This window comes from Vulpes lagopus, chromosome X (assembly GCF_018345385.1).
Source record: "Vulpes lagopus strain Blue_001 chromosome X, ASM1834538v1, whole genome shotgun sequence".
Taxonomy (NCBI): domain Eukaryota; kingdom Metazoa; phylum Chordata; class Mammalia; order Carnivora; family Canidae; genus Vulpes; species Vulpes lagopus.
The window spans coordinates 11,499,113-11,515,570 of NC_054848.1; the positions used below are offsets into that span (position 1 = coordinate 11,499,113).

The 16,458-nt window shown below is 44.7% G+C and overlaps 1 pseudogene; it reads right to left on the reverse strand.

Moving 5' to 3' along the window:
• LOC121482429 overlaps positions 1–9,270 on the reverse strand; it is a 73,300-nt pseudogene extending 64,030 nt beyond the window's left edge.
• Positions 9,271–16,458: the final 7,188 nt, after the last annotated feature.

Here is a 16,458-nt window from a genome sequence, read left to right on the forward strand (position 1 = left end):
AAATGGGTAAGGAAGATATGGTGTGTGTATATACATATGGCATATATGCATGGTATATACATAGATGGCTAGACAGATAGATGATAGAGAGATAGATGATAGAGAGATAGATGATAGAGACATAGATAGACACATATATATGTATAAATATATGCAATGTAATATTATGTAGCTATAAGAAGGGATGAGACCTTGCCATTTGAAACAACATGGATGGACCTAGATGGTGCTATGCTAAGTGAAGTAAGTCAGACTAAGAAAGACAAATGCTACCTGATTTCACTCATATGTGGAATCAAGAAAACAAATGAATAAGCAAACCAACAGCAGGATCAGATCTGTAAATCCAGAGAACAAGCTGATGGTCCCCAGAGGGAAGGAGGGAAGATATTGAGCAAAATAGGTGAAGGGGAGTGGGAGATACAGGGTTCCAGTCACAGAATGAGTAAGTGTTGGGGATGAAAAGTACAGTGTAGGGGAATATAGTCAGAGGTACTTTACCAGTGCCACATGGTGACAGAAGCTCCACTAGTGGTGAGCACAGCACAACATATAGAGAAGCTGAATCACTATGTTGTACACCTGAAATTAATGTAATGTAATTAATGTAACATTGTCAATGTCAGCTATACTCAAAGAAAAGGATTTGTTTAATGTTTTCTCAGCACTGGTTAAGAGTAGCCTTGAACCTGCAACCCGGAAGGAGCTGTCTGAAGACTTGAGAACTTCATGAAGATGGGCCGCGACTACTGATGCTGGCAGGATCCTTGCCAGAGAACAGAAATGAATCAATCCCGTCCATCCATTCTGTCCCCTCCAGCCCTCTGCAGGCTTCTGGGAGCATGCTGGGTCCTCAAGGTGAGCTGCAGTCTTATTGGGAAGCTCAAGACCAGAAATCTCAAGTGTCCTCCACCTGGCTTGAAAAATTTACCAGCATGAAATCTGACCATAGTAGGTCCATATACTAAGAATATTCTTGTTAGATAGGAGCATTCTGGGGAGGCCTGGTCACCAAAAGTATACAATCAAGAGTCTGTCACACTGATAGGGATCTAGAAGCAAATCCAAATCCCGGACCCTTGCAAGCTATGATAAAATGAGCAGACATAGTAATGCAGAAAAGTCAGAACTCATTACCTGGGCCCCTTCACTCTGAGGCTGTGTAAGGACCATCAGAGAAGTAAGATCTTGGGACCCAATGATTTAAAACAAGAGAGAGAGACCCACCCCAGGTGACTCTTAATCATAAGATGGGCAGTTGGTAACAGTGAGAAAGGCACCAGGGTGCTGCTGTTTGATGACATTGCAAACTGGAGTGTTCTGGGAGGATTCTGTTGATATTGTCACTGGACTCAAAAAGATGCTACAGCTCCGTTTGGGCAAGAAACTGGGGAAATGGTCTTTATTTAAGCCCCAGCAGAACCAAGAGTTCACTCAGCGCTGGTGATGACAAGATCTGAGCACAAGTGTCCTCAGGCAATAGTAATTGGGAATGAGTGAAAAGAATGGGATAGGAAGGAGGAAAAGCCAATATTAAGGTGCCTTACTGAAGTCTCTGCTGTGCTAAATGGGGGCTCCATTTTGCTAGAGAAGCTGAAAAACATGACCACCCTAAAAATGGGACATTGGAGCATTTATACATTAGCTTCCTTCCCTCGTGGTGAAGGTACTTGCCTCATATTTCTGGGCTATGCTTGTGCAAGGGCCTACTGAGCTTCCAAGGTGTCAGAAGAGATCCTGAAGCAGATGCAGAAAGGTACGTGCTTGAGGTGGGTACTTGTAAGCACAAGCTGAGTCTAGATTTGTGAGGAACTGTCCATCTCGGCTGCTGCTGAAATCAGAGGCGAGCGAGGTGGATGTGACACAGGTATCAGACGCATCTTCCTAAAGAGATGGGTCGCAACCTTCCCTTCCCCTGAACTTCATCTTCTACTTCTTCTCAAAAGAGTGGCCATCTCTACTTCCTCGCCTACCATTTGCTTTCAACCTACCACGATCAAATTTCAAACCCAATGAAGCTGAATTACTGTTTGATTATTGCATTGGTGGTTGCCAAATCAGATAGTCACTTCACAGTACGTCTCTGGGGGTGTTGGTATAAAGGTGTCGTTTACAGCTATGGGGCTGCATAAGGGCACCTGGGATCGCATGCATCACAAGGAGCGTGGTGCAAGAAGAGTAAGCTGCATTGCTTGCGAGAACAGAGACAGCGGACACCCTGGGTGGTGACTGAAGGGGTTCTCCGAATGCCCCTCTGAGCTCCGACATCTGTTCTTCCAATCTTCAAAACCATGACCTTAGAAGCTATTTCTTTATGCCTTGAGGACTTTTCTGTTTCCCGGAACTCCAAATATGTTGCTAGAAAACATCTTGGGCTTTCATTAACAAACATCAGAGCAGGAATAGATAGCAGCCAGTAGACCCCAAGATGGTTGAATAAATGGGTCATGGATTCTGTGGCAGGAAAGGGATCACAAGAGGTGATTGAGGATGGCCACTCATTACCAGCTTGCCCTGCTTCTCAGTTGGCCTGGCCTGAATCCCATCCCCATCTCCCATGGCCGAGAGAAAATGTGCTTCCTTATTTCTCTCCCACCATTTCCATTGTCCCACCATGGCCCTTCCTTTCCGTGGGGTTGGTCAGCGCACCTCTATCTCTGACTGTAGATCAGGGTTGGAATATTGTTTGAAAATATTCCAGCTGCTCCACCATGTGAGTTATGGCTGCACTCAAGTTCTTTATTTGGGACAGGGGCTACAAATAATATTCATCGGGAGCAGGATGACATATATCAGTACGTACAATGTACCATGATCGATAAATGACAGATCAATATTCATTGATAATGTATCAATATTTCAGTGGATTAACTGAACAAAGGAGCTCCAAGTGTGGGTGATTTTCTGGGTGGTGTCAGAGCCTTGCCGTAACCCTCCCTGATCTTGGCTGCCCCTGTTTATCCATCAGAAACTTGAAAGAAGGACAGAAAGGAGTGATTTCTGGGCTGCAATCTCCAGTCCAGAGCAGAGCTGTTTTTGGAAAATGTGTCCACCTTCTCTGCTCGTCTCTACCTGGCCACTTTGCTCCTCCTTCTGGCCTCTCCTCTCTCTAAGCCTGACACTACCCAGCAGTGGTGCACACCACTCTCTGCACCAGGGTTTCTCAGCCTTGGTGCCACTCACATTCTGGACCAGGGTTCTTTGTTGGGGAGGGGGGGAGGTCTGTCCCCACTAGATGCCAGTAGCATCCAGTTCTGACAACCTAAACTATCTCCATATACTGTCAAATGTCCCCTGGGAAGGCGCTAAATACCCCCCTAGCTAAAAGGTCCATGAGCCCAAGAGAAGCCCAAAAGATTCCACTGCATTGTGCAGGGTAGAAAAAGGGTTGCTGGGGGTAAATGGTGGATGTCACCACTGCATTTTGACGGTTGTCAGACGTGGTGAGAGCCCAGACCCAGAACTGAAACAGAACCGAGGGGTGCGTATTTCCCAGCAGATGAGGCCCGGGTGAGCAGACCTTTTCTCTTTCTTAAATAGAGGCTTTGGCCAAAAGCATTTCAGTCCAGCCCTATAAACAAATTTCTGGTTACCTGAGAGGGAAAAATCAGCAGAGGTGTTGGTTCCCTGCTGTGTTCACACATCTCCTTAAGCTTTCATTTCCCCCTCAGCAATAATGAGCCGATGCCAGGCCATCCGTGACCTGCTAATGGGGTGCATTTTCATATTTATCTGCTTGCACGTTGTCTGTGGCCTCTTTGGGAACGCTCCCTGATTGCTCTCCAATCATTTCCCGCCCCTTTCGAGAACATTAGGTATTAATTCAAGCTTGTCAAATCTTATATGATATATTCCATTCAGGAGCTAATACCTCATCAACCTTACCTGGCACTGGAAAATTCAATTTCTCAAGATACCAGCTGTTATCCTAGAGACCTTGCATATCTATTTGGAACAGCTAATAGGAAATGTTCTTGCTGAGCACATTTTTTTTTTTTTTTTGCAGCTGGTAAAGTTCGATGAGTTGGATGTGAAGTATACCTCCATGAATCTAAAACAAATACAATGAATAAATTTATGGCCTAGTAACTTAAGTGCTTTTTTGTTATCACCCTAAATTAACAACAAACAAAATAACAATACAATGCATACAGGCAAGTTATAGGATTCTTCAAAAGACATTTTTGTGTGAAGGCCGTTATTGCTTTGTTTCAAAAAAAAATAAAACTAGACTGTGGAGTGGTGTTTGGTAAGGTGGGAGACATATCACATTGAATATCCGATCAATATCATATTTTTGTTTTAATGGTTATCAATATTGAAAAGCCAATCCATAGAGATACATTCTCTCAAACAAAATTAAATTTCCATAGCTCATTTTACAAGGTGAAGATAATCTTCTCTCAAAGACATCAGAATTCTCCAGAGCTTTTTTTTATAGGAATTCTAAGCTGTCATTATTATTATTATTGTTGTTGTTGCTATTTATTTGCTATTGTGGTGGTGCTGTTGGGCTTTTTTTATTGAGGTATAATTGCCATATAACATTATATTAGTTTCAGGGGGACAACATGATTCAATATTTGTATTATTGCAAAATAATCACAATAAGTCTAGCTACTGTCCTCAACTTACATAGTTTCAATTTTTTTTCTTTTAAGATTTACTCTCCTCTAAAAAAAAAAAATTAGAGGGCACCAGGGTAGCTTACTCAGTTAGGCAACTGACTCTTGATTTCAGCTCAGGTCATGATCTTGGGATTGTAACATTGAGCCCCGTGTCGGGCTCTGTGCTGAGCACAGAGTCTGTTTGTCCCTCTCCTTCCCCCCACTTGCACTCTCCGTCTCTAAAAAAATAAACAAAATCTTTAAAAATTATTAAGATTTGTTCTTTTAGGGGGTGCCTGGGTGGCTCAGTCAGTTAAGCATCCGACTCTTGATTTCGGCTCAGGTCATGATCTCAGGGTCCTGGGATTGAGACCACAACATTGGGTTCTCCACTCAGCGGGGAGTCTACTTGAGATTATCTCTCTCTCCCTCTGCCCCTCCCCCTGCACTCTCTCAAATAAATAAATAAATCTTTTTTTAATGATTTACTCTCTTAGCCCCTTTCAAATCTACTCTCTTAGAACATTCTGAGTTTAACTCCAGTTGTGAAAATATTCAACTTCGTCATTTGATCTGGAGGCAGAAAGATCATGGTCATGTGTAATCTAGCAGCAGGTTAATAACTACAGCAATTTCAAAGATGTGAGGAGCATAATAGATATTTCAGAATATTTGCTACAACTACAATGGGATATAAAAATATCTGTGAGATCTATGTATAGCACAGTTAACAGATACTGCTAATACTACTTTGGTTGCCTGAATTCCTAATTGAAAGAATTGTTCCATTACAGTTACATAGTATAAAATATAGATTTTTAAAAAATGAAATGTATAGGCCTCTTGAAATCTATCCCTCAACTCCCACAGTAAGAATTCCTGTTCCAATGGACTCTCATAGTCCATTGCAACAGGAACAGGAAAGCAAGGCAGAGTCGGAAAACACTGCAAAGTTTCCCCATCATTCCTTTGGCCTTGACCTCAGAGACTCCCTTGCTTTTCCCTGAATTCAGTCCTGCCTCAGGGCCTTTGCACTTGCTGGTCTCCCTGCCTTGAGAGGGGAGAGGAGCTGCCTTCAGATTTGTACCTAGCCAGTTCTGTCACTACCTTGAGATTTTTTGGCTCAACTGTCACCTTCTCAATTGAACTCCCTGACTTCATATTGAGAATTGTGCTGGGAGAGTTCATTGCAGAATGCCAAGAATTGGCCAAAGCTATTCTGTTAAAATAAGAAACGCATCTGTATAGCACGGACTTCTGGCCGAGGCGTGAAGCCTATTAGCTCATAGTGCTGCTGTGTGACCATGGGTTCGAGGAGTTTGGAGCAGTCCATACCAGCTTGTCAGCATTGTGGCTTGATGGTGATCTGCACCCGGTCAGAGTGAGACCCTCAGAGGTCTCTGCTGATAAGGCTCCTTACGTAGCAGAAATACACATACAGGGATCCCTGGGTGGCGCAGCGGTTTGGCGCCTGCCTTTGGCCCAGGGCGCGATCCTGGAGACCTGGGATCGAATCCCACGTCAGGCTCCTGGTGCATGGAGCCTGCTTCTCCCTCTGCCTGTGTCTCTGCCTCTCTCTCTCTCTCTGTGACTATCATAAATAAATAAAAATTAAAAAAAAAATTTAAAAAAAAAAAAAAAGAAATACACATACATAACTGGCAAAATAGGGAAACCTCCAGCCAAGACTCCATCGGAGTTTCCTGGTTTCCAGGGGTGCTGTGTGCACACCTATGGCTCCTGATGGGAAAGCAAACACGCATCCTGCCGCCCACAGCCCTTGCAGATGGAGGGCAATAGAGCCCAGGCCCTGACTTCTCCAGACCCCTAGCTGCGAGACGATCTTCAGCTGTGATGTAGAGCCTCACTTTATTTTTTTATTATTTTTTACAATTTTTTAATTTAAATTCAATTTGCCAACATATAGTATAACACCCAGTGCTCATCCCATCACCCAGTTACCCCATTCCCCCACCCACCTCCCCTTCCATAACCATTTGTTTGTTTCCCAGAGTTAGGAGTCTCTCATGGTTTGTCTCCCTCTCTAATTTTTCCCACTCAGTTCCCCCCCTTTCCCTTATAATCCCTTTCACTATTTCTTATATTCCCCATATGAGTGAAACCATATGATGATTGTCCTTCTCCGATTGACTTATTTCACTCAGCATAATACCCTCCAGTTCCATCCACGTCAAAGCAAACGGTGGGTATTCGTCTCTTCTGATGGCTGAGTCATATTCCACTGTATATATAGACCACATCTTCTTTATCCCCTATGATCCAGCAATTGCACTACTGAGTATTTACCCCAAAGATACTGATGTAGTGAAACGCTGGGACACCTGCACCCCAATGTTCATAGCATCAATGTCCACAATAGCCAAACTGTGGAAGGAGGCACGATGTCCTTTGAATGATGAACGAATAAAGCAGAGCCTCATTTTAATGTTCTTTCTCTATCGCATCCTCTTCCTCTAAAAAACTCCCAATTTGTCAGCATTGTCATTTAAGGCCCTGTGAGTCTTCATTAGCGACCAAACCATGTTTAAGTGCCACCGTTGGTGCACAATCCCAACCCAGCACTCCCTCTGGCTTCCTTGTCTCCATGGCACTAAGCACCATCTGACATCGCATGTATTTTACTTATTGATTTTGTTTATCACATTACCATGTTTGTTATTGCTTTGCTTGTAATTTTTTTTAACTGTCCTCCCCTGGGGGACTTCATGAGGGCAGGGTTTCTGGTCGAATTTTTTCCTTATTGCTCTATCTCTGGCTCATGGCAGACTTTCTGCATTTGTTATTTGATGAATAAATAAGTGCAGAGAGAGGCAGAGTAGAAATATCACTTAGCGTTCAAGGCTGTTTTGGCCCAGCTCTGAGGCTGGAAATCAATACACAGAAGCTTAGAAAGATGGACAATGATAAAGAGTATGTTCACCTGCTGATTATACTCAAGTCAGTTACCATAAGGACAGAGATGCTAACTGACAGTCGGTTGCAATAGGAACCGCAATTGATGTACCTAAAAAAAATGAATAAATAAAATTTTAAAACTTAAAAAAAAGAGAGAGAGAATTGATGTCCCTCCCTGGGTGGCTCAGTGATTAAGCGTCTGCCTTCAGCTCAGGGCATGATCCCAGGGTCCAGGATCAAGTCCCACAACAGGCTCCTTATGGGGAGCCTGCTTCTCCCTCTACCCGTGTCTCTGCCTCTCTCTCTGGGTCCTTCATGATTAAATAAAATCTTTTTTTAAAAAAGAGAGAATTGATGTGCTTGATCTACATTGACTCGAAGAGCAAAAGCTGATGTCCATGAAGGGCCACCTGTCTTTCTGATGGCTCTTCCAGCCTCAAGGCAATCAGAGTCACCCAGTGGGACACTGCGTTCAGTTTCGTGCTTTCAGAAGCTTCTGTGTTTCAGGCATTTTGCTCCAGGGGCAGGAGGAGGGGCTGGCCAGCAGCTGGCAGACACCATGGGCTTGTGAGCGTGGACATCAGTCCCCAAGTTTGGGGATCCAAAGGTTTGATGGGGTGCTGTCTCCATGGGCCTCTGATACAGAGGCTTGGCCTCTTATCACCGGCAACGCTAATCTGTCAATCCCGTATGGACTGGCGATCTAGAAAACACAGCTTAACTTGGAGCGCTGCTTAGCTGAGCAGTAGCCAAGTCCTCTCTTGGTTCTAGAGCATCAGGGGAGTATTTTTAAACACGAGGTCCCCCTTTCCTCTCCACCCCCTACCCCAGTTGGGACTCTAAATCATCAGGTCCAAGGTGGAAATCAGTATTTTTAGAACTTGTGTGTGTCATTTTACAGTTGGGCAATATCTTCCCTAAATTGTATTATAAAGAATTGGTGAGTTCAAAGGCGATTAGTGGTTTTAATGAGCAAATTATATACACGCTTTTTGAATTATAGGGGGAAACTCCTTTCTTTAATGTTCATTTTTCTCTCAAGGAATCTGTTTTTAACTTTTAATTTTTTCCCAATTCTATTGAGATACAATTGACCTATAACATTGTATTGGTTTCGGGTGTACCACATAGTGATTTGATATATGTATAGATTGCAAAATGTCCCCCATGAGTGTGGTTCACATGCATCATCTCACATGGTTAAATTTTTTTTTCTTGTGATAAGAATTTTTACAATCTACTTCCTTAGCAATTTTCCAATGCAACAACGTTGTATCATTAATTACTGTCACCGTGCTGTCCATTACCTTTTTAAGTGTCAGAGTGGTAACATCTTTTCAGAGAAGTCTGCGCAGTTTGCTCTGGGCTGGGTGAGTCTGCTGACATCTCATTTCTGTCTTTCATTTATTGTCTTATTGTTTGAACTTCCAGAGGGAGAGTAGAGAAGATGATGGTAAAGTGCACAGTCCTGTAGACTTGCTTTCCAGTTGGTTTGGAAGAAGCTGGTGCCTGGCTGTTACGCTTAAGTTGTTGGGGGGGCAAGGAAGAGGGTCGGTGACACGTGATTTGTCCAAGAGTGAAATGGTCAACTATTGGACAAGCTGGGGAGAGAAGAAAGATCTTTCCCCCAGTGGGCCCCATCCATGCTCCAATACGAAGTTCTTCCCACAACTCTGTACTGTCACAATGAAAAAATGTAGCTGGAGGCCACATGCAACTTACCTGGAACAGCCGAATGAACCTGCATCGTTAGACAGCCCCTCCTATCTGTGTCAAAGCCATAAAGATGAGGCATAGTTAAAAGTGACAATATTGAAACATATTCCCTTAACTCTTCTTCTTCTCTGGCAGATACTCTCCAGAAGCAGTCAACAGAAGCCTACTTTGTTGTCTATGGTCTAACCATTCCTACAAAGCACCGAATGGCTGGAGCCGGTCGATACTGGCTCCTAACACTGTGCACATCTTTCCCAACTCTGCACTCAATGGAATCAGGTTGGTGGCCTCAACTTGGCCATGGTGGGCATCTTTCTATCACAGAAATTGGCCAATACTACAAATCAGATGTATTTTTTTTTCTGGAATCCGAATGTTAAAGTATTTACCAGCATACCACTGCTCAGAAGCTATTCTCCATGCCACAGTAGACAAAAATAAGTGTCATTATGTTGCCTCCACTAGGCAGGCAAAGTGTTCACTACACTGATTCCTCTACATTGAGAGCAGCCAAATATCAAATATTGTCCTGTTATTCCACATGGTGGGGGTGGGGTGGGGAAGGAAGCCCCCTCCCTAATCTCTGAGTCATTCTCCACATGACTAACACGGATTCCAGGACTCTCCACTTAAAGAGGGACCTTTGCCCCCTGTGACAAGCCTAAGAAGATGAAGGTTTCCAGAAAGAAGTCATTTGTTTTGATCACTTCTTCCAGCAAGAGGACAGTTGGAAGTCTCACATCAAACGAAAGTTTTTCAACCTTCTAAAGTAGCGAGCTGCCTCTAGTCGTGACCTAGAGTGGAAATCACACGAGACACAAAGATTCACAGCCCAAGGGAAACGATCTGCCAGCCTCATTTAACAACCAATTTGGCATCACCACCACTGGTGGGGACCCATAGTGGAACAGCCGCCCCAGCCCACAGTTTATTGAACTAAAGACAGAGACTGGCTTATTCATTAATCAGAGGGAAAGGAGTCATCACTGACCAGGCATGGAAAAGAGAGTCCACCTGGAGCCTTGGAACCAAGACATTGGTATTCCCACTGGTCAAAATCCTTCCAAATCTCTGGTATCGTGGATTTTTCCTGTAGCTGGTACCAGTACACGTATTTATTTCTTCCTCTCTTCTACTGCTAAATTTCCAAACAGCAGAGCATGTTATCATGAAACCCAATGAACATACAAACCAGGTGGATCAGAAAAACATTAATGAGCCAAAGGGCACAACCGGGCCAGCTTCCATCAGTAACCGTCAGGAGCCAGGGGCTGTGCGGGAATTTTTGTTTAAGTTCTTTAATGTTTTTTTTTCCCATTACCTGCAGTTTGACAGGTCCAGAGCATAACTGATACAACCACATTTGAAATACGTTTTGACGAACACCACAGTTAATGTCAGTTCTGGAAAATGCAGGGAGGAAAACAGCCAAGGTGATGCTCTTGTTAATCAAAAATCTTCCAAGGAAACCATTTGCACCTCAAACGCTCCACTCATAGCTTTGTCTGAGAGAATCCCTAGGCTATCTCTGGGCAGCAAATAACTCCAGTAGCTCTTGCTATTTCAGTGTCAGCCCTTCTTATTAAAACGAGAAAAGTACATCTGTTACGGAATGTGCACCTGTTGGCTCTGCTTCGGGTGGGTTCCTGCCATCAGCGGTCTTCTCAAGAGTCAAGACTGCTCTGCATCTATGCTGCTCCTTCCGCATAGACCCCAGTTCCCAAGAAGAGCAGACATTTTTTAAAAAATAGTTTCAAGAAGCACTGGGTGTTATTTTATATGTTGGCAAATTGCACACCAATAAAAAATAAATTTATAAAAAATAAAAATAAATCTTAAATGAAATAAAATAAAATAAATAAGTAAAGAAAAAAATAGTTTCAAGAAGCTAAACAATGGGCATAACATGAATATTTACTCTACCGTCCCACCATTTATTTGGCTCGGTTGACCGTTCTGAGTCTTTCTATTGCTTGATTCAAATTTTCCAGAGAAGGAACAGGCAAGCTTCAGATTGACTACTCTGGGGATGCCGTCCATGCCTGTCTCTTTATGCTGGGCAAGCCCATCTAGGCCAGTTCCCCATTTTTAAGGCTAATACAAGGAACCCAGTAAGTGGAACAGGAAATTGGTGGGGGAAGCAGATCCACTAGCATCTTTACTCAGTACTCTAACAGGCCAGCCGATGGGGCCAGAGCCTGCAGTTCATTTTTGGGTGAATGGCACTCTGGATTTGCACACGATGAAACTCACCTCTATAAATTTCAAACATTACAATTATGTATACTGACTCCAGCTTACACAGAAAAATATATTTATGCACAAAGCTAAAGCAGCCAACCATTCTGTCATTTCAGCCATCCAATGGGTTGATCCAATGTGAAAGAAAAATCAACTGAGTCAAAATGGTTGACCCGGTGACCTTGAGCAGACTCAGACTGGAAGGAACAGAAGGATTTGACATTTGTACACCAAGAGAAGTTATTGTGATATTGATGGTGCTTACTTGTCAATGTAAGGTTAATTTTCTTTGTTGCTAATTCCAGTTCAGGGGTCAGCAAACTTTTTCTGTAAAGAACCAGATAGTAACAAAATCTTCAAAAAAAAAAAAAAAGAAAGAAAGAGAAAGAAGAAAGAAAGAAAGAAAGAAAGAAAGAAAGAAAGAAAGAAAGAAAGAAAGAAAGAAAAATAGATAAAAGGGTGCCTGGGTGGCTCAGTCAGTTAAGTGTCCAACTCTTGGTTTCAGCTCAAGTCATGATCTCAGGGTCGTGAGATCGAACTCGGCATTGGGCTCTGCACTCAGCAATGTCTGTTTGAGATTCTCTCCCCCTCCCCCTATATCCCTGTCCCTGCTTGCACTCTTTCTTTCTCTAAAATAAATAAATAAATAAAATCTAAAAAAAAAAAAAAAGAACCAGTTAGTAAATAATTTAGACGTTTTGCCGGCCTTGTGGTCTCTGGAACAACTATTCAACTCTGATTTAGTGCCAAAGCCAACACAGGTAATATGTAAATGAACAGGTGTAGCTATGTTTCAGTAAGATTTTACTTATTAAAACAGGAAGCAAGATGGATTGGGTCTGCTAATCGTTGTTTGCCAACCTCTGCTCTGGATCATTTCTCTTCCTCCTCCCTCAAACCTCTATCTCTTTTCAAGTGCATGCCACCAGAGGACGCGAGCCACCACCCCTCCTTGTTATGGTCATCAACAAATGTCTGGTTTTTAGACCTGGCTCTCCGTCTTCCTCATACACTTTTATGCTTGTCATTGTTCTTGGCAATTTTCCGCCCCGAAGAAGATCATACACTCTACAGCCTCATTCCTCTGTCCGTTGCGGCCTGCATTTCCAATGAGCTTTCCCTTAAACCACCCACTTTCTCCTAGAGGCTGTCATCTCCAATAACCAAACTGCCTCCAAAATCTTGATCTCAAAACAAAACAAAACAAAAAAAAAACACCAAAATCTTGATCTCAAGCCTCTCACTAACAATCCACCCCCTCTTGCTCTAACCCACTTGCTCTAGATACCAATAGTCCTCTGATTCACTGAGACCCCTGGGACTTCCAGGACATTGGCCCTACCATTTTTTGCACTGCCCACCAGCCGTGCCCTTGGTGTGCCCTATCCCTGCCCTGGTCAGGCAGCAATCAGCCCCTTGGGTACTCCCCCCTCAGTCCCTTGATTGTCTTGTCCCTCTTTCCCAGTTTTGCACCCATGCCACTGCTACACCTGAGCACTGTGTGTGTGGCTGGAGGGAACACACAATTGTGACCACGGATCTCAAGTGGGCACTCCACAGCCTCACAATCCTACCACCGCTCTCTAGCACTTACCTTTGCCAGTCTGGAAGACAACTGCTTTACCTCTTTCCCATCGTCTAACGACCAACTTTACCTCCCCCTCCTACTCACTCTTCCTGCTTTGTTGGGAAAATAGAAACCACGCAGGCCCATACCTCCCAGAGCTCATGAACATTTATGATGCGGGCTTGAAGGCTGGGCTTCCCTTGAGGCAGGCATCTTCCATGTCAAGTGCCCACTCTCTTGGTTTGTGTTTCTGAAACACACATGATTTTCTGGAAAAATCATACTAGAAAGTTGGAAGGGAGGGCTGGAAGGGTGAGCCGGAGGAGAGAGCCCTGGGAGATCTCAGGTGGAATTTGCAGACATGAGGTGACATAAATACCCCAAGACTAAAGGGGGACTGTGGTTTGGGGGCAGGTGCCAGGAACAGGTGTTCATGTCCTCTCCCCACACAACAGCACTGAGTGAGAACAGCTGCTACAGGTACTCACTAGGGAGGCTGGGTCACGGGCACTGGGGTCCCAGCCTCAGCCTGAGCATTAGGCTTTGTGGTTGCCTCAGAGGCTCCTGTCTCCAAGGAACCACCCAAGCCTGGACATCAACCACCACTGGGGCCCACATGGACCTAAGACCGGGAGGCCCTCCTTCCATATTCTAGGCAACATTAGACCCTTGAGATCTCTGCTTAACTCTGTCGTGGGGTTCACCTTATGACTTAGGTTGAATTTCCAGCCAGGCTGATGGTGGTTTGGGACCAATTAAATCCACTTTAGAGAACTGAAATAAACGGGATGTTCCTTATATCACATGTTGAGGAGTCAAACACACACCCAGCACATTCGATTCTGTACAATGCAACTCATAGGAATAAATTTCCACCGGTGGCTTTCTGAAGCATGTTCTTATTTAGGTAAAATGCACAAAATGTGAATTGGATGAAAAGCAGATGATACCATGCCCAGTTTCCATGGTCATAGCCCAACGTTGACAATGTAAATACTGAGGTTTCCAACAGTGGTCTCTTCTAAGCCTGGGAGGCTTAAACACCTAAAACGTCACATTAAAATTCCCACACAGGCCCATGGAGCCACCTGATTTCACTGTACTCCCAAAAAAACCCCAAGCTTTCAAAAGGGTATAGAAAGTTGAAAAATCTCATATCGCCTGAAGTGAGCAAAGAGGCCTTGGGTGGGGAGGAAAGTGAGCGGAAATCAATTTTACTTGCTTCGGCTTCACAATGGATTTTGCAAAGTAAAGGGTAGAAAATCAATCTTGTCAAATCAGTGAGAATTTATACACTTGAAGGAGTCTAAAGGTCTCGGAGGGTGTATTAGGCAGTAGGACATTCTCCATCACATCGTGGAGAATACAGCATGAAGGTTGGACCCTTTTCTGTAATGAAAGGACTGGGCCAAGGATTTTTGCCACGTCCCTCATCAAGATGAGCCCACGGCAGAAGGCAAACACGAACAGGCCTCCCTTAGTCCTGGCCCAAACATCCTGAAGGGTGGGACTGGAGTAAGACATGGGAAGTCCTAGGGGTGCCTATTCTTGACTCACCAGAAGCAGCTTCCAGATTACATTAACAGAAGGCTCCCTTACCTTGCCTCAGATTTAAATGGTCCTAACGTTTTGGGGTCACTGAGCCACCTGATAAGACCTACCTCCTATGACTGCAGAGTAAGTCCCTGCTCTAGAGAGTAGGGGCTGGTCACTCCCAGTGACATCAGCAGGGAATCAGGAAACCAGAGTGTGGAAGGTGGGCCTTAAGCAGAAAGCAGACCAGGGGGCTACTGTCTGTCTTGGCCTCACTGTCCTGGGCATGGGGGAGACGCCACAGATAAATGCTTAAGGGAAGTCAGGAGAGATAAGGCAAGAGACCTGTGTCCTCTGCTCAAGGGGAGCTGGCCAGGGGCTGGGCCAGGAGGTGGACCAGTAGCAAACAGCCATATTTCATAAGCACGTTGCTTGGTTTCCCTTTTGGTTTTTATAAACTTTAGGGGAGACTCCTGTGAAACATCTGTCTCATTGAAACTGTCCCTCCTCGTCTTAATTCCATTTGGGCGACTATAACAAAAACGCCATAGCCTGGGGTGGGGAGGGGGTTTACACACAGAAGCGTATTTCTCACGGTTCCAGAAGCCAGGAAGTTAAGGCTAAGGTGCTAGTATATTGGTGTCTGGTGGGAACCAGCTTTCTGGTTTGGGGATGGGCCATCTACTCCCCGTATGTTCACATGGTAGAAGGGGCCAGAGAGCCCTCTGGGTCTGTTTTATGAGAGCACTTGTCCCATCATGCGGACTCCACCCTGACGACCTAATCACCTCCTAAAGGCCCCACCTTCTAATACCATCACCTTGAGGGTTAGGATTCCCGCATATGACCTACAAACATTTGGGGGGAACAAACATTCTGTCCACAACATACAGAAGACTCTAGAGGCCGCGTAAGAGCAAACAGCACTCCCCCACCTCACCCCTCAGGCAGGCATGCCAGCGACCTTGTACTTAGTAAGCAGGTTCCCAAGGGAATGGAGTCAAGGCTGAGGGATCCCACTTCTTGGTCCCGCGTGGACCTTCATTTATCACTTTCAAACTTGTTGATCTAGGCTTGATATGATTAAAGGAATATGCGGTCCCCGATAGAGCTGTACGACCTTGGGGAAGTTACTTGACCTCTCTCTGGCCATGTCGTTAGCTCTAAAATGGACGTAGTAACACAACCGTATCAAAGAGTTATTGCATCATATGAGCTGACACTTCTGAAAACCTTAGAGCCGTGCCTGACAGAGAATAAGCACCATATACGTGTTTGATTAAATAACAAAAATCATCATGATCATGTTATCACATATCGGACTCGGGACAAATCAACACCAAATTGATGGCAATTAGCCATTGGCAGGTGTGGGAGGAAGAATTCTTAGGTGGCTCGCAAGATTCTGGGTCCTGGGTACACACACTCCTCCGGCCAGTTATTCAGTTCAACACCAATCCAAGTGGCCCTTGAAGGGATTTTGCAGATGTAACTAAGGTCCCAAATCAGGAGATTATCTAGGTAGGCTTTGACTTAATCAGGCGAACCCTCTAGAAGCAGAGCTTCCTCCAGTTGGCTACAGCAGAGGAGCTGGGGAGATGCAAGCCACTTGGTCCTGGAAGAGAGCTGCATCCAGCATCCGAGCCGCACAATTCCCAGGGAGGGGGGCCCAGAGCAAGGAACCGTGGGAGGTCTCCAGATGCTGAGAGCAGTTCTCAGCTGCCAGCCAGCAGGAAAACAGGGCCCTGAGTCCTACCACTGCAAGGAGCTGAATTTCTGTCAACAACCAGCGACCCCGGAGAAAGACCCCACCCCCCAGCCCCAGATCAGAACTGTGGCCTGGGTCAATACCTTGATTTGGGCCCTGTGAGACCCTGA